Raw genomic sequence first — 22,096 nt, 5'->3', positions numbered from 1 at the left:
ATGTAGGACTTAATTATTCTATGTAGGACTTCCAGTTCTATGTTAAAATAGAACCGTTAGAATGGGCATAATATAGACTTGCACTGGTGTTTGTGCATTTAAAGGAGCAAACACCTCTTTTCATTTTTTGTTGTTGTTTTTGTTGTGTTTTTGAGACGGAGTCTCGCTCTGTCGCCCAGGCTGGAGTGCTGTGGCACGATCTTGGCTCACTGCAACCTCCGCCTCCTGGGTTCAAGCAATTCTCTGCCTCAGCATCCCGAGTAGCTGGGATTACAGGCGCCAAACACCATGCCCGGCTAATTTTTTTTTATTTTTAGTAGAGACAGTGTTTCACCATCTTGGCCAGGCTGGTCTTGAACTCCTGACCTCGTGATCCACTCACCTTGGCCTCCCAAAGTGCTGGGATTACAAGTGTGAGCCACCGTGCCCAGCCACCTCTTTTCATTTTTATAAACTGGTTTTAGTAGGTAAAGATCTTCATCTGTTGGGTCTCAAGGCTAATGAGATCTTTACTGGGTTTGCAATAAAAGGCTTGTAACTGCATCACAAAGGGGCTGCCAAATCTTAAATGGGTTTTACCTTTAGTGGGCTTGTTACCAGGAGCACGTGTGGTTGTGAGGTCTGTCATGTCTTTGGGCAGGCTGGATTGTCTTCAGGGCTTTGTTTTGTGGAGCAGGTACTAGGGCAGCTTCTGCTATATGCTGGGCCTAATAGCAGAAGTGTGGGTGAGTGTGGCTCCCACTGAGTACCTAGCAGGGTTTCCCCAGCTTATCTACAAACAGTGACTTTTGAACTGTTTTGTTTGAGTCACGAGTATGATGTCCTCAGCTTTTTTCTTATTCCTCATGATTGGCTTGGCCATTAAGCCTACATTGTAGGCTTGCATTTTCTACTACTATAAAAAGTGGGACAGGGATTTTGATAGGGATTTGAGTTAACTTACAGATTGCTTTGGATAATATGACACCTTATTAACCAAAGGGCTTGCTTTCTCAAAATGACTCTTTTCGATCTTGGGTTTTAGCAAGGTTTCATAATGCCCTGTATCCCAAAGCTCTCTATATTGCCCAGGCTGTTCTTGAACTCCTGGCCTGAAGCAGTCCTCCCGCCTCAGGCTCCTGAATGGAGAAGATTACTGTCATGAGCCACTGTGCCTGGATCTCTCATAAAGTTACTTTGGTTGATGGATGGCTGAATAGTTTTTATTGCTGCAGGGGAATACAAAAGTAGGGACCCTCTATTCCACCACCTTGATAATGACACTGTCTCCATACATTTCTTCCTTATTTTGTTCTCTTGTATGTTTGTGTGTTATTTTAGGTTAAAATATTAAGACCAATAGGCTAGGATTTATACATTGTGTAAAAAGTAAATTAGCTAGTAGGTACCCTATATTTATTATAATATTCACCTATAAGATTAAGTTTAGTGCAGGTAAAAAGGGCTCATTAAAATTTTCATCCACCTTTTTCAACCTCTAGCCAAACTATAATATAATTTATGCCCCAATTTTTATTTTATCAATTACTCTTAACCATATTTCATGAAATTTATATTTTTTCTTTATTTAGAAATGTAAGGCTATTATTTACTTTTAACGGCTGTAATACAGTTTTTTATTTTGTGAAATAACAGCACCAATATTATAAATATTTATAGTGTAAATACTTATTCATTAAAATCTTCCCATTAGAGAATTTTATTAATTATTGTAGTGCATTTCTGTAAAACTGTACTGCCACACACCACAGGGCAATGATTCAAAATGTCTGGCCTTCACAGATGCACAGTCACAGTTGAACAGTGTAGTTATTTAGAAAAATTCTTTTCTAGTGTTATATCAATGTTCGAAACAAAATTTTATGAGTAAATATTTCTCCCATTCTAGTTTTGCAATTCCATGTTAACTGTATTCTTATTTTAGGGTAGGTTCCTTCACATTGCTTCATATTATTTTTGGTTTTACCTAAGTATTATTTTGTATGACAATGTGCAGCAACTTTTAATGTACAGTTTATGTCAATGTGCAGTTTAATTACAATATGAATCAGCCATATATTTATTCACAATTCAAGTTTAACAAACTTAATGAAAACTAAGCAAACTAACGTTACATGATAAATCCCCATTCAGCCATATTATACTTAGGCAAATACACCAAATAATAGTTTGTAGTTTATTGCTGCTTTAGTTCAAACTATGTTTTATATTCCCTATGACCAAGGAAATTTCTGACATTGTCCTACCAGGCTAAAGAAACAAACAAAAAGAGAGTGATTATACTTTCAAGTGGCAGTTTGTTTAGAGCCCCAGATATTTCATCTGTAGACCACTATGCTCATATTTTTTTTTGTTTTAATAAGGCTGTAGCCCAAAACCTTACATTTTTGTGGAAATTAAAGCTTTTCAATTCCATGCTAAAGACATGACAGCACCATGATCTAAATCCAAGGGTGATGGTTTAGAGTGAGGACCATTTCTTCTTGACAGGAGATGGTTGAGTTGGTCTACAATAAATGTATGGAAAGGCAGGTTGTGATATGTTGGAAGTGTTGGCTGCCTTCATGGTCTCAAAGTTCTCTGTCAAGTTCACCTCAGCACTGCTGTACTCCTGTTCTGCTGTCAGGTTGGGATTGTTTGGCCAGTAGTGGTTCTCCACCTGGTCCTCAACTGCCGGTGCTTCCCTGATCCACTGTCTGCCAAAAATACAATTGTAGCAGAGGAGGCTGGTAAGGGGACAGAAGCCATAGATGGTAACTGGCCACCGCCTGGCTGGGGAAGAGAGCGGTGGGCTCTCAATCCTAGCTCACATGCCAAGTGCATTCTCATCCCAGCACCCAGTGGTGTCTCCCATAATGCACACTTCCTGGTCTGAGGTAAATGGAGAGCTCAGCTAAGGCCTAAAGTTGAAAAGGGGCTTTCTAGAGCCCCCAGTGTGCTGGAAATCTCACCAGCCATGGAAAGAGTCTGTGTCCTTGTGGCCACATACAGGAAATGATAGGAGCCTGCCCACATTTCAGGGCCTTCAGGAGTCTTCACTTAAGATTTCAGCTCTGGAAACAGAGGACACTTCTGGTGTCCAGAGATTCTCAGTGCCTGGCAGATGTAAAACTGATTGATGACATCTGCTGTTTTCTGGGAGCACTGCTTGGCCATCCTTATCTGTGGGCCCCAGCCAAGCCACTGAAGAAAGCTTGGTCTCTGGCTAGCATTCTGGATTGTGAGGCAGTGTGGCTGCAGCTAGCACTGGATTGAGAGAGTACAGTGTGGTGAAGTGGGGATAGTGGGCATTCTGCCACATGGCCTAGGGTTTCTCGTGACTCTAGACTGCCCAGGTGTGGTGACCAGAAGGCAAACCGTTTCTAGGCCACAGATCAAGGAGGGAGAACCCAGGCTTAGCCTGGTGATGGTCCTGAGTTGAGGAGATAAGCTGGGAGTCCAGGGAGACTAAAGAAGCTCAGATAAACTCTGCAGGGCAGAGTATTCAGGACATGAAAAGGACAAAGTCACAAAACAAAAAAGCTCCAGAGTCTTCAGTTAAATACTGATCAGTACATGTATGTGTGTAAACTAAAAGTCTGGGGGAAAAATACCTGAAGGAAACAGAAAGAACAATGCTTGAACCTCCCACAGAACCACGCATATTTGGTGTTCCCACCAGCAACTGTGGACAAATCTTATACTTCCCAGACCATTGGATGGAACACTCAGAAAAGAATTGCCTCAGAAATGTGTAAGATTAGATCTAGGCTGAGTCTGCTAAGGTCCTACTTAACAAGACCTCAAAGAAAACCCTCAAAGAATCAAAATCTTTCCAGATAATTTAACTGCATCCTGGAACGTAGCTCAATAATATTTATAGGAACCCAACCATATCCAACACACAATAAGATAAATTTCACTTTGTCTGCCATCTAGCCGAAAATTACCAGGCATGTGAAGAAAAAGGAAATGTCTCAATAATGAGAAGAAAATTTGATCAATAGATACAGAAATGGCAAATAAGATGGAATTAGTAGGAAACGATATTAAAAGAGTTATTGTAATGATAACATTCCACAAGAAGGTGAAGGGAAGCTAGAACATGAAAGTAGAGACATGGAAGACCCAGCTTGAACTTCTAGAGGTGAAAAATACAATGTCTGAGATAAAAAATATACTAAATGATATTTAAAATAGAATAGATATTATACAAAAAAGGATTAGTTAACTGGAAGATGTAGCAGTAGAAACTATCAAAAATGGAACATGGAGAAAATAATGGAAAAAATTGAACAGAAAATCAGCATCAACAGGACTAATATATGTGTAATTGGAGTTCCTGAAGAAGGTGGGGAGGAGTAGAAGAAAAAATATTTGAAAAAACTGTGGCTGAAAATATTTAAATTTGAGAAAAACTGTAAACCAAGAGATCTAAGAACCAATGAACCCCTAGCACAAGAGACATGAGGATGACACACTGAAGCACATCATAAACAAATTGCCCCAAACCAGTGACAAAGGGAAAATCTGAAAAGTTACCAAAGGGAAAAGGACATTATACAGAGAGGAACAAAGATGAAAATAGGCTGAGCATGGTGGCTCACACCTGTAATCCCAGCACTTTGGGAGGCTGAGGCAGGATGATCACTTGAGCCTAGGAGTTCAAGACCAGCCTGGGCAACATGGCAAAACGCCGTCTCTACTAAAAATACAAAAATTAGCAGGGCATGGTGGCACGCATCTGTAATCCCAGCTACTCAGGAGGCTGAGGCAGGGAGAATCGCTTGAACCTGGGAGGTGGAGGTTGCAGTGAGCTGAGATGCTGCCATTGAACTCCAGCCTGGGTGACAGAGCGAGATTCTGTCTCAAAAAAATAAAAAAAAAGAGATGGCAGACAACTGGTTAGAAACAACGCAAGGTCAGGTGTGGTGGCACATGCCTGTTATCCCAGCAATTTGGGAGGCCAAGGCAAGATGGTCACTTGAGCGCAGGAGTTCTAGACCAGCCTGGGCAACATGGCAAAACCTGGCCTCTACACAAAATGCAAAAATTAGCTGGGTGTGGTGGCACATGCCTGTAGTCTCAGCTACTTGGGAGGGTGTGGCAGGAGAATTGCTTGAACCTAGGAGGTAAAGGTTTGAGTGAACTAAAATCATGCCACTGCACTGCAGCCTGGGTGGCAGAGCAAGACCCTGTCTCAGAAAAAAAAAAAAATGCAAATCAGAGGATAGTGGAGTGACTTCTATAACATAGTTAAGGATAAAATGATCATCAGTCTAGAATTCTACACCCAGCAAAAATATCTTTCAAAGATGATAATGAAATAAAGACTTTCAGACATTGAAAAGCTCGAAGAATGCATTACCAGCAAGTCCTCACTACAAGGAATATTAAAGGAAATCTTTCAGGCAGAGGGAAAGTGAAACCAGACAGAAGTCCAGATTTACACAAAAGAATATAGAGCACCAGAGATGGCAAATGTGTGAGCAAAAATACAACATTAAAAAGCATTTCTAAAAGATAATTGACTGTTTAAGGCAAAAATGATAACAAATTAATGTGAGTTTACAGCACATATAGAAGTAAAATGCATGAAAACCATAACACAAAACCCAAAAGGAGGGAAATGAATGGGCACTGTTTTAGGGTTCTTGTCCTCTATGTGAAGTGGTATAATGTTGATGTCAGCCAGTTAAGATAAATACATATACTGTATTAGTCTGTTCTTGCACTGCTATAAAGAAATGTCTGACACTTCTCAAAAAGAGACATTTACGCAGCCAAAAAACACATGAAAAAATGCTCGTCATCACTGGCCATCAGAGAAATGCAAATCAAAACCACAATGAGATACCATTTCACACCAGTTATAATGGTGATCATTAAAAAGGAAACAACAGGTGCTGGAGAGGATGTGGAGAAATAGGAACACTTTTACACTGTTGGTGGGACTGTAAACTAGTTCAACCATTGTGGAAGTCAGTTTGGCGATTCTTCAGGGATCTAGAACTAGAAATATCATTTGACCCAGCCATCGCATTGCTGGGTATATACCCAAAGGAGTATAAATCATGCTGTTATAAAGACACATGCACACATATGTTTATTGTGGCACTATTCACAATAGCAAAGACTTGGAACCAACCCAAATGTCCAACAATGATAGACTGGATTAAGAAAATGTGGCACATATACACCAAGGAATACTATGCAGCCATAAAAAATGATGAGTTTATGTCCTTTGTAGGGACATGGATAAAGCTGGAAACCATCATTCTCAGCAAACTATTGCAAGGACAAAAAGCAAAAAACCACATGTTCTCACTCATAGGTAGGAATTGAAAAATGAGAACACATGGACACAGGAAGGGAGATATCACAGAGTGGGGACTTTTGTGGGGTGTGGGGAGGGGGGATGGATAGCATTAGGAGATATACCTAATGCTAAATGGGGAGTTAATGGATGCAGGACACCAATATGACACATGTATACATATGTAACATACCTGCACGTTGTGCACATGTACCTTAAAACTTAAAGTATAATAATAATTAAAAAATAAATAAATAAATTTAAAAAAAAAGAAATGTCTGAGACTGGGGCTGGTCATGGTGGCTCACGCCTATAATCCCAGCATTTTGGTAGGCTGAGGCGGGTGGATTACGACTTCAAGAGATTGAGACCATCCTGGCCAACATGGTGAAACCATGTCTCTACTAATAATACACAAAAAATTAGGTGGGCTTGGTGGCATATGCCTGTAGTCCCACCTATGCTACTCGGGAGGCTGAGGCAGCAGAATCACTTAAACCAGGGAGGCGGAGGTTGCATTGAGCCGAGATCGCACCACTGAAGTGCAGCCTGGGTGACAGAGCAAGACTACTTCTCAAAAATATAAAAAGTCTGAGACTGGGTAATTTATGAAGAAAAGAGGATTTATTGGCTCACAGTTCTACAGGCTGTACAGGAAACGTGATTCTGTCATCTGCTCAGCTTCTGAGGAGGCCTCAGGCAGCTTACAATCATGACGGAAGGCATAGGGGAAGCAGGCACATCTTATGTGACTGGAGCAGGAGGAAGAGAGAGAGGTGGAGTTCCCACACATTATTAAACAACCAGATATTGTGAGAACACACTCACTATATAGTACCAAGTGGGGATGGTATTAAACCATGAGAAACTGACTCTATGATCCAATCACCTCCCTCCAAGCCCCATGTTTGACATTGGGGATTATATTTCCACATGAGATTTGGGTAGGGACACAGATCCAAACCATATGATATACCGTAAACCATAGAGCAATGATTAAAACTCTAAACAAAACGAAGCAAAAATAGTTAGATGTAAAAGGACAACAAAGAAGATTAAATGAAATAAAAATACTCAACAAATTCAAAAGAAGTCAGAGAAAGAGGAAAAGGAGAACAAACTACAGATGAGACAAATAGAAAGCAAACAGGAAGATGACCAATTAAAACCAAACTCTCAGACATTCCACCAGTTGCGTGTGATTATTTAGCAACTCTCTGCCTCTGACAACAATACCTGTCACACAGGTTTGTCATCAGAGCTTGCCACATGTGATATGGAAAGACTGCTGTTTGCAGACCTGCAATCATTATACATTAGCTCGTATTGTTGGTTGCAGAGACCCAGGTCTCTGTGTTGGTCATGCTGAATGCTCCCTTCTCATTGCTCCGTTTTCCTCCTCCTTTGATCTCTTTCTCTACTTCCACGCCCCACACCATCTGGTTGGAGAAGATTCTCAGCCTCTCTGTCTGCAAATGTTCAAAGTCCATGAATCAAATAGCCAACAAATGTATTTCTGTACGTTTCTCTGCTACCCAGGGATCCAGTAGAAATGCTTTCCTTCCTGCAAGATGTCCGTGGTTGCTGATGCCAAGAATGTGTTCTCTCTGTCCTCTCCTCTTTTCTCATCTGCATATTCTCAACTGCCCTGCACTTCTGGGAAGACTTTACACAGGGACAACTATGAGTTTTTGTAAGAAGATGAGAAGTCACCACTTTGGGAACCATCCATTAGAGGTTCCAATATTGCTGCAGCCATGGACTCTAGCATGTTCTCTTCTTCTCTGACACCCACCCCTTCCCCCATTGGCCACAGCAACTTGGGTTTGCTCTTCAGGTACGACAGTGCCTACCTCTGGGGAACTGTGACTTGCTTTATACCCTATCCAATAACACAGTGTGTCCTTATACATAGTAGGTGTTCAATATACATCTGTTGAAGGGATTTCATCACAGTTAAATCTGTGGAGAGTTCAGCAGATAAGTGAGTTGCTCAAGATGGTCAGAGGCTGTCTTATTCCATTTGGGCTACTGTAACAAAATACCTTAGACTAGGGGGCTTATAAGCAGCAGAAATGTATGTCTCATAGGTCTGGATGCTGGCAAGTGGAAGGTCAAGGTAGTGGCAGATTGGGTGGCTGTTGAGGGCCTGTTCCTTATAGAGGGCACCTCCTAGCTTTGTCCTCACATGGTGGAAGGAGAGAACAACCTCTCTTGGCTCCCTTTTACAAGGCCACTTATCCCATTAATGGGGTCTTTGCTTTCATGATGAAATGACTTCCTAAAGTCTTTGCCTCCTAATTCAAACCTAACCTATCAGGGGTTAGGTTTCAGCACACGGATTTTAGGGGCACAAAAACATTGACTATAGCAGAGACATAGCTGTACCTGGGTCTGGAACTTTCTGGGTCCAGCTCCATTATGACACCCACACTGCCCATAGTCTCCCACATGATGTAATTCTTTTCTGTGACATTGTTCCCATGAGGCAGGGATGCAGTAGAGGCCTCTGAAGACATGGCTTGTTCATGGGACGTCCGCCTGACTTTGTGATGCAGGCCTGGAAGAATCCACCAGCTGCCCACTCTCATGCCTGACTCAGGTTCGTGGGTCCCTCCAGGCACATGTCAGATAGCCCACTCAATTTTTACTTGCCTCACCTCCCTGGGTTCCCTTCTGAACTCAGGGAACATGGAGGGAGCTGGGAGTCTCTTTTTATAGTTCATGCTCTTGTGTCCTATTTGGGAACAATGCCCAGGGAAGGGAATCTCTTTCCTACTGTTTTCTAAGAACATCAGGGACTTCCTCCAAACTCTTCACCTACTCCCTCCACTAATCCCTTCTCCCTCAGGGACACAGGGCCCAAGCCCACTTCCTGTGTGAAGATCCTGCCACAGAGTGGCCCTTTGGTTTTCTGCGGGTATCCAGACAAGAAGCTAAAGGTGAATGCACTCCGGAATCCAGGAGCACTGGCAATTTTCTCACCTTAGCTCAGAGAGCATCCCCACAGATACCCCTCGCCCCACCCCGGGCCACCTGAATCCATACCATAAAAGGTATGTTAGTTTGTTCAACTAAGGACCCTGCTGAGTATTTAATCCCTATTTAAAAATGATGTTTGTTTTATTTTTGAGTTTAAATTAATCAGCCTCAGGATACAGAATTAGATAAGGCCAAGATTTAGCTTCCCTGGAATGATTCATTTCACATCAAGCCTTCTTAACTCTTTGGCTGCTGAAGGGAAGTGCCGGTGTCTTTCTCTGCAGGGTTGCCTAGGGGTGGCCAGGTGAACAGACATGCTCCCTCCTCCCCGTCCTGCCAGCCAGGGCACGGTGTGTGCTTATGATGCATGGAGTTAGAATACTAGCCTTTTCATCACAATAGCCTTAATTCCTCACACAGGGAAATAGAGATAATATACAAGTAGGAAAAAAAGAAAAAGAAGCAGTCTTGAATTCTGCTACCTAAAGATAACCATTGTTACCACGTAGGCAAGCTTCCTTTCATGCTGTGTCAAGTGTTTAAAAAATATGGCTCAATATTACAAACACACAGGACTATGTAGAGGATAATGACATCAAATTTTCATGTACCTCCCAGTTAAAATTCAAACATGGTAGCTTTTGGATGCATTTGCTCCAGAGTTTAAGGGAAGAAAACTACGGATTCAGCCATAATGTTCACGCTGATGCTCGAGTTATGTGTCCCTTTTCTAGTCCAGTTACCGCCTCCCTCCCCACTATTCTGAAGTCAATGTGTGTCTTCCCATCCATGTTTAATACCTAGTGTGCCTGTCCATGAAGAATGGATAGTGCTCTTTGGTGTGTTTTTGAAACTTTATACAACTATCAGTCCGTACATACTCTCCTGAAAGTTGCTTTTCCCTTCAACAGTATCTTCCAGATGAATCTAGAATTCTGCAATTATGGTGAGCAGAGGATGCGCGACCCCTCCTGCAACCCCCACCCCAAGGTGATGCTGATGTTCTGGTCCAAGGCCTGCACATAGCCTGGTGAGGCTTGGGGTCTTGGGACAGGTCTGTTGTCAGGCCCTCCTTCCTAGGAAGCACAGCGAGATGAAGACCTCATCTGGCTCGAAATGAGGCTGGAGACCTCACTATGCCCGTCACCAGCAGTGCGCACATCTGTCTTCAGTCATCTTCATCCATATTTGTTATCACACTTTCTGATATTGTTCCTGGATTTTGCTGTGCAGCTGAATGCGTGCCTTGTGTTTCCCAGCCCTTCGGGTCTCCTCCTCTGTGAATTGCTCTTGGCCCATATGTCTGTTTGATCTTTGGTTTCTCCTTGCTGAGTTGTAAGTGTTTTTTTTTTTTTTTTTTTTTTTTTTTTTTTTTTTTTTTTTTTTAGATGGAGTTTTGCACTTGATGCCTAGGTGGGAGTGCAATGGCATGATCGTGGCTCACCGCAACTTCTGCCTCCCGGGTTCAAGTGATTCTCCTGCCTCAGCCTCCTGAGTAGCTGGGATTACAGGTAAGTACCACCACGCCCGGCTAATTTTGTATTTTTAGTAGAGACGGGGTTTCTCCATGTTGGTCAGACTGGTCTCAAACTCCCGACCTCAGGTGATTCACCCGCCTCAGCTTCCCAAAGTGCTGGGATTACAGGCGTGAGCCACCACGTGTGGCCAATTTTGATTTTAATGATCTGGATATCAATGCTTTTTTGGCCAAATACCTTACAAATATGTTTTCCCTATTGGTGCACTATATTCATCCATTTTCACACTGCCGATAAAGACATACCCCAGACTGGGAAGAAAAAGAGGTTTAACTGGGCTTACAGTTCCACATGACTGAAGAGGCCTCAGAATCATGATAGGAGGTGAAAGGCACTTCTTACATGGCAGTGGCCAGAGAAAAATGAGGACGATGAAAAAGTGGAACCCCCTGATAAAACCGTCAGATCTCGTGAGACTTATTCACTACCAAGAGAACAGTATGGGGGAACCTCCCCATGATTCCAATTATCTCCCACCAGGTCCCTCCCACGACACAGGAGAATTATGGGAGGACAATTCAAGATGAGAATTGGATGGGGACACACAACCAAACCATATCATGCACTGTCTTTGTCTTTTAACTTTATTCATTGCTTCTTTTGTCAGATCAAAACTTCTACATTTAATACGATTGAATTTATCAATAATTTCTTTTATGGTGTCTGTGTTTTGTGTCATATTAAAAAAAGTTTTTCTCTGCTTAGTGTCATAAAATCTGTCCTCTGTTTTCTTCTAAAAATTGGAAATCTACTTTTCACATTTTGTTTTATTTCCTTTGTTCTTTGATTCATAGGGATGTGAGGTTGAAATCCCTATTAGTTAACTCTCACTTTGTAACAAGTAACCCCACACCTCAGACGCCTATGACCATATGCCACCATTTCTCACTTATGAGAATGCGTTGCTTGGGAGGTTTCAGCTCAAACTGTTGTGGCTGAGCTGGATCTGCTCCAAGTGTCTCTGATCCTCCTGGGTTTGGGGCCTGCCAGGGTGCCTTCTTCTCATGGCAATGGCAGGAGTGCAAAGGACAAAGGGAAAGGGAAAGGTCTCATCTTACCACCCAGGCTCAGAATGGGAAGACTACAACTTTACCACATCCATTGGCCAAAGTAAGTCATGTGGCCAAACCAGAAGTCAAGGGCAGGAAGTTTAAGTATGAATCCCATCTCCACGTGCTGTGATTTCCTAGGCTTTCAACTTCTTAAGCCTGAATTGTTTTATTCTCACCTCCGCAGACTGCAGAAAACACATTTTCTCCAGGACTCATTGAGCCATAGGGCAGAATGATTGTAGTTGACAAGGACTAGACTGAACTAAAGTCTCCAGCCTCTGTGCAGTGGGCAGGTGCCATCTGGCCACTGAGGCCAATTCCTTCCCCTTGTCCCCATCTAGGGCCTCTGTTCTGCTCCAATCTCCCTGTCATTCTGCCCAGGCCTTAAATGAATCAGCCTCTTAATAGTTCCTGGCTTCGTTCCCTCTCTTTGCTTCTATTATGTGAGGGTTTCCATCCTTATTTGGTATAGGAGGACGGGACTGAGCCAACTCAGGCTGTCACGTCCCCACTCTCAGCACCTGGGTACCCCAGAGTGCTCAGCATGAGTGGGGTCCCCTGATGTCTCCCTCCATGGCACATTCTGAAGGCATAGGAGCTGGACTGACATTCGGGACACCTAAACCTTTATTCCCCTTCTGCCATGACAATTTCATTTGTCCAGGCAAATCATGGCAGCTCTCTATGCCTCATTTATTTATTCCTCACACAATGGAATGACATAACCCTCAGTGCTTATCTAAGGGAGGATAAATGATTCCCCTGCCTTCTCTCCATTTCTGCATTTGCCAGAGCATCAGATTTTAGTGTCTGGCCAAGAATATAGGGAAGGAAGAGCAGGTAAGCTTTGGGCACAAAGAAGACATTTAGGAGTTTCACTTAAGGAAAGAAAGCCAGGGGGCAGAGAGGGGTGGTGGAGCATGATCTTGGGCCAATGGTGAGGAACTAATGAAGTGCAATGTGCATGGGTTAAGTTGTGTAGCAGCCTGGGTCCCATCAAGAGATAGAAACCACATAGTGGGTCTAACAAGGAAGTGTAGTATAAAGGATTGCAGCTATGATAAAAGAGTCACTGTAAGACATAAAGCAACTCTGCCTGGTGCCCTAGTGCAGAGGGTGGTACCCAAGGAAGCACAGATTTGAAAGGTGTTCACATGTCATAAAATGTGGTTCAGCCACCACATATGAGACGTTTGTGGATTTGGGCAGGCTGGAGCTCGTCAGCAGTGTTGCACAAGCACTAGGCCACCCACTGGAGTGCAGGTGAGGGAGCAGGCAATGAGCCGCTGGAGTGCAGGGGAGGGAGCCTGCTGTGAGCTGCTGGTGTAGGTGAGGGAGTCAGCCATGAGCCGCTGGAATGCGGTGGAGGGATCTGGCTGTGAGCCGCTGGTGTGCGGGGGAGGGAGCAGGCTGTGAGCCACTGGAGTGCAGGTGAGGGAGCTGGCCATGAGCTGCTGGTGCAGGGATGCATGGCAGGAGTCTGGCTGCCTTTGTAGGGCAGGAAGCCTCCAGAATGCGTGAGTCCCGCAGGGTCTGGCAGAAGGAATGGCAGCTCTGTGCGGACCCTCTAGAATAAAAGTCACTGTGTGCAGATTGCACAAGGGGTAAAAGAGGGGGTCTGGGAAACTTTTCAGAAACTTTCAGATCACATGAGCCCTGCTGCGTTTTGGTTTCCATGTCGAGATGTTGCAAGCCAAGGCTACAAGGTGGCTGAGGGACCACGTCTATGTCGTGGTTGGGGCTTGAACATGATCAAGGCCCAGCCAGAGAGCTCCTGCCCCCTGCAGTCTCTCCATCCTCTACCTAGATGCCTGCAGAATGTTCACTTCCAGGGGTATATTGAACAGTGTTTCCCAGTTTCTCACAGTGCACGTATTGAAAGGTGCACTAGGAACTGGGAGGCAAGAGATTGAAAACTGAAACTGGAGACGCTGGCTCATAGCAACGAAGCAAAGCTGAAAAGGAGTGGGAAGGAACTAACTGTAATTTTACATCAACGACCTGCATCTTTTTTTTGATGGTTTGTGGCAACCAAAATAACTATTCTCTCTACCCTCCTAATTCAGACATAGCCTGAGACTTTTTTTTGAGATGAAGTCTCACTCTGTCACTCAGGCTGTGGTGCAGTGGCCTGGTCTCGGCTCATTGCAATCTCCGCCTCCCGGGTCCCAGTGATTCTTCTGCCTCAGCTTCCAGAGTAGCTGGGGCTAACAGGCACCCGCCACCACGACCGGCAAATTTTAGTATTATTAGTAGAGAGAGGGTTTCTCCATGTTGGTCAGACTGCTTTTGAACTCCTGGCCTCAGGTGATCTACCCGCCTCTGCCTCCCAAAATGCTGAGATTACAGATGTGAGCCACTGTGCCCGGCCGCCTGAGGCATTTTGGGCAACAGTTGTGACAGAAGAAATGTGTATCCCTTCCGGGCAGGGGATTTAAGAAGTGGCTCATGGCTGATTGTGTTTTCTTTGCTCTGTTTCTGGAACTGTGGGAGCATCTTCTGGGATAAGGGTCTATCTGTTTGGGTCTCTGAATGACTACGACAACCAGAGCCCCCTTGTTGACCCGTGATGGATGTGAAATCAATTAAGGAGTCAAGGCCGGGTGTGGCGGCTCAGGCCTGTAATCCCAGCACTTTGAGAGGCTGACGTGGAAAGATCATGAGGTCAGGTAATCAAGACCATCCTGACTAACATGGTGAAATCCCATCTCTCCTAAAAGTACAAAAAATTAGCCGGGCGTGGTGGCAGATCCCTGTAGTCCCAGCTACTCAGGAGGCTGAGGCAGGAGAAACTCTTGAACTCAGGAGGTTGAGGTAGCAGTGAGCTGAGACTGCACCACTGCACTCCAGCCTGGGCGGCAGAGTGAGACTCCATCCACCGCACCCCACGCCCTGAAAAAAAGAAAATAAAAGAAGTCAACTTTGCTGTTGAAGCCACAGAGGTTTGGGGGCTTTTTTGTCACACTGTGTCACCTCTCCTGACCAATGCATCAGTCATTTCATCCTTGGCACAGCCCCTGAGAGAAGGGGCTTTATCCTCGTTTCACAAATAAAGAGTCAATTCTCAGAGAGGTTAGCAGCATGAGCAAGCTCACACAGCGAGGGGTGGAGCTTGGATTTGAATCCAGGTCTGTCTAACCTCAAAGACTGAAGTGGGGATGAAAATAACCTGCCATTGTTGTTTGCCTGTCACCCAGGTGATGTAACTATTGTCTGGGCTCTGCCAACGGGGGCTTTGTGACATATCTCTGCACTGATCACCCAGGTGATGAGACTCTTGTCTAGTCTTCTATCCTTGGATTGTAACATTGCAGGATTTGAACTCATATCCTTGCAGGGATGAAAGAAGTGAACACATTAAAGATGCCATGATAAAGTTGTGGAAAAGTGGGCAATATTGCCAAATGCAAAATATCTGGGCTATATTTTGGTCTGAGATCACCATTTGAGATTCCTGGAAGTTAGGGAATATGGAGGCCAACTCCCGTAGGGATGTTGTATAAGACTCCAATTCCTAAGTCAATGAACTCAACCCTGTGGTTCAGCACTCTCCATGTAATCAGACATCTTAACCCATTTTGTGCTGCTATAACAGAATACCATAGACTAGGGAATCTATAAAGAAAAGAAATTTATTTCTTAGAGTTCTGGAGGCTAGGAAGTCCAAGGATGAGGGGTCTGCATCTGATGAGGGCGTTCTTGCTGTGTTATCTCCTGGCTAAGGCAGCAGAGCAAGACTTTGAGAAAGAAAGAGAGCAAAAGGGACTGAACTTGCTTGTAGTACAAGCCCACTCCCAAGGTAACTAACGCACCCCCAAGATAACTAACCTTTTCCTGAGACAGTGACATTAATCCATGCACGGGGGCAGAATCTCATAACACAATCACTTTTATTAGGCCCCAGTTCTCAACACTGTCACATAGAGGATTAAGTTTCCAACACTTGAGCTCCGGGGGACACATGCAGACCATACATGGGGGATTGATGAGTATATGGGAGGGACCAGTCATGAATATTTTGGCTGAGAGTTGTGTTTGGGAGCTGAAGCCATGCTCCATCATGGCAGGGCACACATAGACCATTGAATGCTCTGAGGAATGAATATTGAACTGTGTAACTCATGGCAGAAGGTGGAATATTTAAAAGGCAGAACGGCCTGGGTCAACTAAAAGAGTGAACAAACAGCCTGTAGCCTGTGGCTGGCTCCTCTTCTCTTCCCGTCCCCACCTTTCACCTTTCTGTCTTTCTTTCCCTCCCTCCCTCTCTCTCTCCCTTCTTTCCCTCCCTCTTTCCTTCCTGTCTTCCTTCCTCTACCTTCTTCTTTCTCTCCCTCCCTGCTTCCTTGTTTCTTTCCTTCTTTCTCTTTCCCTCTTTCTCTTCCTCCTTCCTTCCTTCTTTCTCTCTCTCATTTCCTTCTCTCTTTCTCTCTCTCTCCATCTTTCTCTCCCTCCATCCTTCTTTCTCTCATTCTTTCCTTCCTTCTTTCTTTCCTTCTTTGTCCCCTTCCTTTCTTTCTTCCTCCCTCCTTCCTGCCTTCTTTCTTCTCTCTTTCTTTGACTGATGTGTTCTGAGCCCAAGCACCCTGTGGGGTACTAAGTGGAACCAAAATTGACTCATGAATCAAGAAGAAATAGAAAACCTAAGAAGTACTACAACATGAAGAACATAAAACATCTCGTAAAACAAAATCTCTCACGAAGGAAGGACTAGGCCCAGATGGTTGTATGAGCAAATTTTATAGACTTTCAAGGAATGGATCATTCTAATTATGTCCCAAAAAACTGTAGCTAGGAATATTAATGCTTGATTTTTCAAGAGCTTCATTTCCTAAAACATGTAGGTTCAAAGGCAGATTGGCAAGTGTTGGAAATCCTCAAATTTTGTGCAGTTCCTTGGAGTTTTAACATTAAAAAAGAAAGGCCTTGCTTGCATTAACTTTGAATTTTGTAACTGTTACCAGTTAATAGATATACTCTATGCATTTATATACACTCTGATTTTATAGGAATGGAGGCATATCAGACAATTGGCTCTGCACCCAGGTTTTTTACTTTGTAACTTATCTTGGACATCATTTTTGAACATCTTTTTAAAATTTATTTTTTTAAATAGCTGCATAGTATTCTATCATATGAATAACCATAATTTCAATAAACAGTATGGTGATAATCATTAATGTGATTGAGAAACATTAAGATGACTTCTAGACTTTTGTTAATTGAAAAGGTGGTATAATACTTTCTCCCATTCATACATAATTCCAGGCATCATGAGTATGTGCATAGGGTAAATTTCTGGAAATGAAGTTGCTGAAACAGAGAGTATTTCCATTTATAATTTTGGTATGTATTGTTTAATGACAATCGATATAGTTTGTACTAATTTATAATCCCAGTAACAAGAAGTGAGTACCACTTCAAACTCCACAACTTCACTGGTAGTGCTTGAAGTCATGATGAATATTGCCAGCCTCCCTTCAAGTAAATTTCTATTAACTCCATAAAAATGTTATAAATGGCAGACGTTACATTTCCAGATAGTTTTGTAGTAACCAAAAAAGAATTGATTTATTAGCAATTTGTATATCACATTGAGACAAAATATATTTGTGATAAATATCATTATCTTTATGTATTTAAAACATCTCATGTATTAAGAAATCACACTTTAGATCGGGCAAAACTGGCCGATTAGAAGCAGCTGTGGCCCATGGCTCTCACAGAGAGCAATGAAAACTGCAAGTGAATTCTACACCTTCAATTGACATATTCAGGTTCTTGCATTGGGACTGACTAAGCAGACAGCTTGACCCACAGAGAGTCAGGAAAAGCAAGTGGGTCAATGACCCACCCAGGTGTGGCAAGGAGCTAGCCAAGCCCCCACTCACAGGCAAGGGAGGCCATGAGTGATTGTGTGACTCTGCCTGGGAAACCATGCTTCTCCGATGGATCTTTGCAACCTGCAAATCAGGAGGTCCCCTCATGAGCTCAGCCACCACGGCCTCAGGTTTGAAGCACAGAGCTGTGTGGAGTCTCAGTGGAGTGCTTGCTGGCTTACTGGGGCATGCATGGAAAACCAGGAATTTTGCATACTCTGCCCCCAGAATTCCAGCAAAGCAGGAGATACATCTGTGCATTCCCCTAGGAAGGGGGCTGAATCCAGGAAGCCAAGTGACATCATTCTGAGGCCCCACTCCCACAGCACCTCACAAGACCCATTGGCTTGGAATTCCAGTTGGCCAGTGGCAGCAGACTGGAGAAAGCCAGAGGTGGACCGAGTTCCCAGTGGGAGGGGCAGCCACTCTAACTGTGGTTTGAGTTTGCCGCTCTAGCCTGCTGGCACCAGGGACCAGGAGGAATCCCCTATAACATAGTACAGCTGTTGTGACTGATCATGACAAGGCTGCTTCTTTGAGACCGAAATCCATCCCTCCTCACTGGACAGGGCCTCCCCATCAAAATTTTAGCAACTCCAGCCAGAGTTCTATGGACAGAACTCTGATTTCTCCCTGGGATTAAGTCCTCAGGGAGAGGGGTAGCTTCTGTCCCCCAGTTCAGCCAACTGAACCTTTCTATCCTGCTGGCTCTAGAGACTCCTGAGGGTCAGAACAACACACCTGCTCTGCCAAAGGCCAGCAAGACTGCTTCTTTAACCAGTCCCTGATCCTGTTCCTCCTGACTGGGTGAGACCTCCCAACAGGGGTCTCCAGACACTTCCTACAGAAGCATTCCAGCTGGCATCAAGCAACCCCGTGGACTAGTGCTCCCAGAGGAAGGATCAGGTTGCCATCTTTGTTGTTTTGCAGCCTTCACTGGTGATACCTCCAGGTGCAGGAGAGACTGATGTGACTAGGGTCCAGAGTGGACCCCCAAAACCCACAGCAGCCCTAGCGCTAGGGAAGAGTGGTCTGACTGTTAAAAACAAACAGAAAGCAACAACAACAACATCAACAAAATGACCCCATGAAAAACTCCTTTCAAAAGTCAGCAACGTCAAAGATCAAAGGTAGATAAGCCCACAAAGATGAGAAAGCATCAACACAAAAACGCTGAAAACTCAAAAAGGCAGAATGCCTCTTCTCCTCTAAATGACAACAACACCTCCCAAGCAAGGGCACAGAACTGGCCCGAGGCTGAGATGGCTGAATTGACAAAAGTAGGCTTTAGGAGGTGGGTAATAACAAACTTCTCTGAGCTGAAGGAGCACGTTCTAACTTAATGAAAGAAGCTAAAAGTCATAAAAGAACACAGTAGCTGATAACCAGAATATTCAGTTTAGAGAGAAACATAACTGACATGATGGAGCTGAAAAACACAACATGAGAACTTCACAACACAACCACAACTATCACTCACAGAATAGGCCAAGTGTAGGAAAGAATCTCAGAGCTTCAAAACTATCTGTCTGATATAAGACAGAAAGACAAGAATAGAGAAAGAAGAATAAAAAAGAAAGAACAACAAAACCTTCAATAACTATGAGATTATGTAAAAAGACTGAACTTCAGACTGATAAGGGTATCTTGACCCACCACAATCAAGATGGCTTCATCCCTGGTATACAAGGTTGGTTCAGCACAGGCAAATCTGTAAATGTAATTCATCATATAAACAGAACTAAACACAAAAACAACACGATTATCTCAATAGATGCAGAAAAGGCCTTCAATAAAATTCAACATCCCTTCATGTTAAAAACTCTTAATAAACTACGTATTGAAAGATCACACCTCAAAATAATAAGAGCCATATGTGACAAAACCACAGCCAATATCATACTGAGTGAGCAAAAGCTGGAAGCATTCCTTTTGAAAACTGGCAAAAGAAAAGCATGGCCTCTCTCACCACTCCTATTCAACTTAGTACTGGAATTTCTAGCCAGGGCAATCAGGCAGGAGAAAGAAATAAAAGTATTTAAATAGGAAGAGATGAAGTCAAATTATCTTTGTTTGCAGATGACATAATCCCGTATCTAGAAAACTCCATCATCTCAGCCCAAGAGCTTCTTAAGCTGATAAACCACATCAACAGAATCTCAGGATACAAAATCATTGTGCAAAAAATGCTAGTATTCCTATACACAAACAACAGGCAAGTAGAGAGCCAAATCGTGAAAGAGCAGCATTCACAATTGCTACAAAAAGAATAAAATACATAGGAATACAGTTAACAGGAGAAGTGAAGAACCTCTTCAAGGAGGACTACAAACCACTGCTCAGAGAAATCAGATAGGATACAAACAAATGGAGAAGCATTCCATGCTCATGGATAGGGAAGAATTCATTCCTGAAAATGTCCATACTGCCCAAAGTAATTTATAAAAGAATTCAATGCTATTCCCATTAAACTGCCAATGACATTCTTCACAGAATTAGAAGAAAATATTTTAAAATTCTCATGAACCAAAAAGGAGCCAAAATAGCCAAGGCGATTCTAAGCAAAAAGAACAAAGCTGAAGGCATCACACTACCCAACTTCAAACTACACTATAATGCTACAGTAACCAAAACAGCATGGTACTGGTACAAAAACAACCAATGAAACAGAATAGAGAACTCTGAAATAAGACCATACACATACAACCATCTGATCTTTGACAAACCTGACAAACACAAGCAATGGGGAAAGGATTCCTTATTTAATAAATCATGTTGGGAAAACTGGCTAGCTATATGCAGAAACTGAAACTGGACATCTTCCTTATATCTTATACAAAAAATAACTCAAGATGGAATAAAGACTTAAACATAAGACCTAAAACCATAAAAACCATTGAAGAAAACCTAGGCAATACCATTCAGGACATAGGCATGGGCAAAGACTTTGTGACTAAAACACCAAAAGCAATGGCAACAAAAGCCCAAATTGACAAATGGGATCTAATTAAACTAAAGAGCTTTTGCACAGCAAAATAAACTATCATCAGAGTGAACAGACAACCTACAGATTGGGAGAAAATTTTTGCAATCTATCTGTCTGACAAAGGGCTAATATCCAGAATCTACACAGAACCTAAACAAATTTACAAGAAAAAAACAGCCCCATCAAAAAGTGGGCAAAGGAAATGAGCAGACACTTCTCAAAAGAAGACATTTATGCGGCCAACAAACATGAAAAGAATCTCATCATCACTGGTCATTACATGAATGCAAATCAAAACCACAATGAGATACCATCACATGCCAGTTAGAATGGCGATTATTAAAAAGTCAGGAAACAGCAAATGCTGATGAGGCAGTGGAGAAATAGGAATGCTTTTACACTGTTGGTGTAAATTAGTTCAGTCATTTTGGAAGACAGTGTGAAAATTCCTCAAAAATATAGAACCAGAAATACCATTTGACCCAGCAATCCCATTATAGGGTATATACCCAAAGCATTATAAATTATTATACTATAAAGACACATGCACTTTATGTTAATTTCAGCACTGCATGTTTATTTCAGCACTGTTCACAATAGCAAAGACTTGGAACCAACCCAAATGCCCATTAATGATAAACTGGATAAAGAGAATATGCACATATACACCATGGAATACTATGCATTTATGTCCTTTCCAGGGACATGGATGAAGGTTGAAACCATCATTCTCAGCAAACTAACACAAGAAAAGAAAACCAGGCCAGGAGCAGTGACTCATGCCTGTAGTCTCAGAACTTTGGGAGGCTGAGGTGGGGAGTTTGAGATCAACCTGACCAACACGGAGAAACCCCATCTCTCCTAAAAATACAAACAATTAGCCAGGCGTGTTGGCACATACCTGTAATCATAGCTACTTGGGAGGCTGAGGCAGGAGAATCGTTTGAACCCAGGAGGCAGAGGTTGTGTTGAGCGGAGATCATGCCATTACACTCCAACCTGGGCAACAAGAGTGAAACTTTGTCTCAAAAAAAAAAAAAAAAAGAGAAAGAAAAAGAAAGAAAAGAAAACCAAACACTGCATGTTCCCACTCATAAGTGGGAGTTGAACAATGAGGACACATGGACACAGGGAGGGGAACATCACACACTGGAGCCTGTCATGGGGTGGGAGGCTAGGGGAGGAATAGCATTAGGAGAAATATCTATGTAGATGACGGGTTGATGGGTGCAGCAAACCACCATGGCACGTGTATAACTATGTAACAAAACTTCATGTTCTGCCCATGTATCACAGAACTTAAAGTACAACAAAGAAAACTTTACATAAATGCATGAAGTCTAGAACAGCTAATATATTATAATGAA

Source organism: Pongo pygmaeus, chromosome 23 (genome assembly GCF_028885625.2).
Source record: "Pongo pygmaeus isolate AG05252 chromosome 23, NHGRI_mPonPyg2-v2.0_pri, whole genome shotgun sequence".
Taxonomy (NCBI): Eukaryota; Metazoa; Chordata; class Mammalia; order Primates; family Hominidae; genus Pongo; species Pongo pygmaeus.
The sequence above is the reverse complement of the archived record's forward strand: the minus strand, read 5'-3'. Positions refer to the sequence as shown.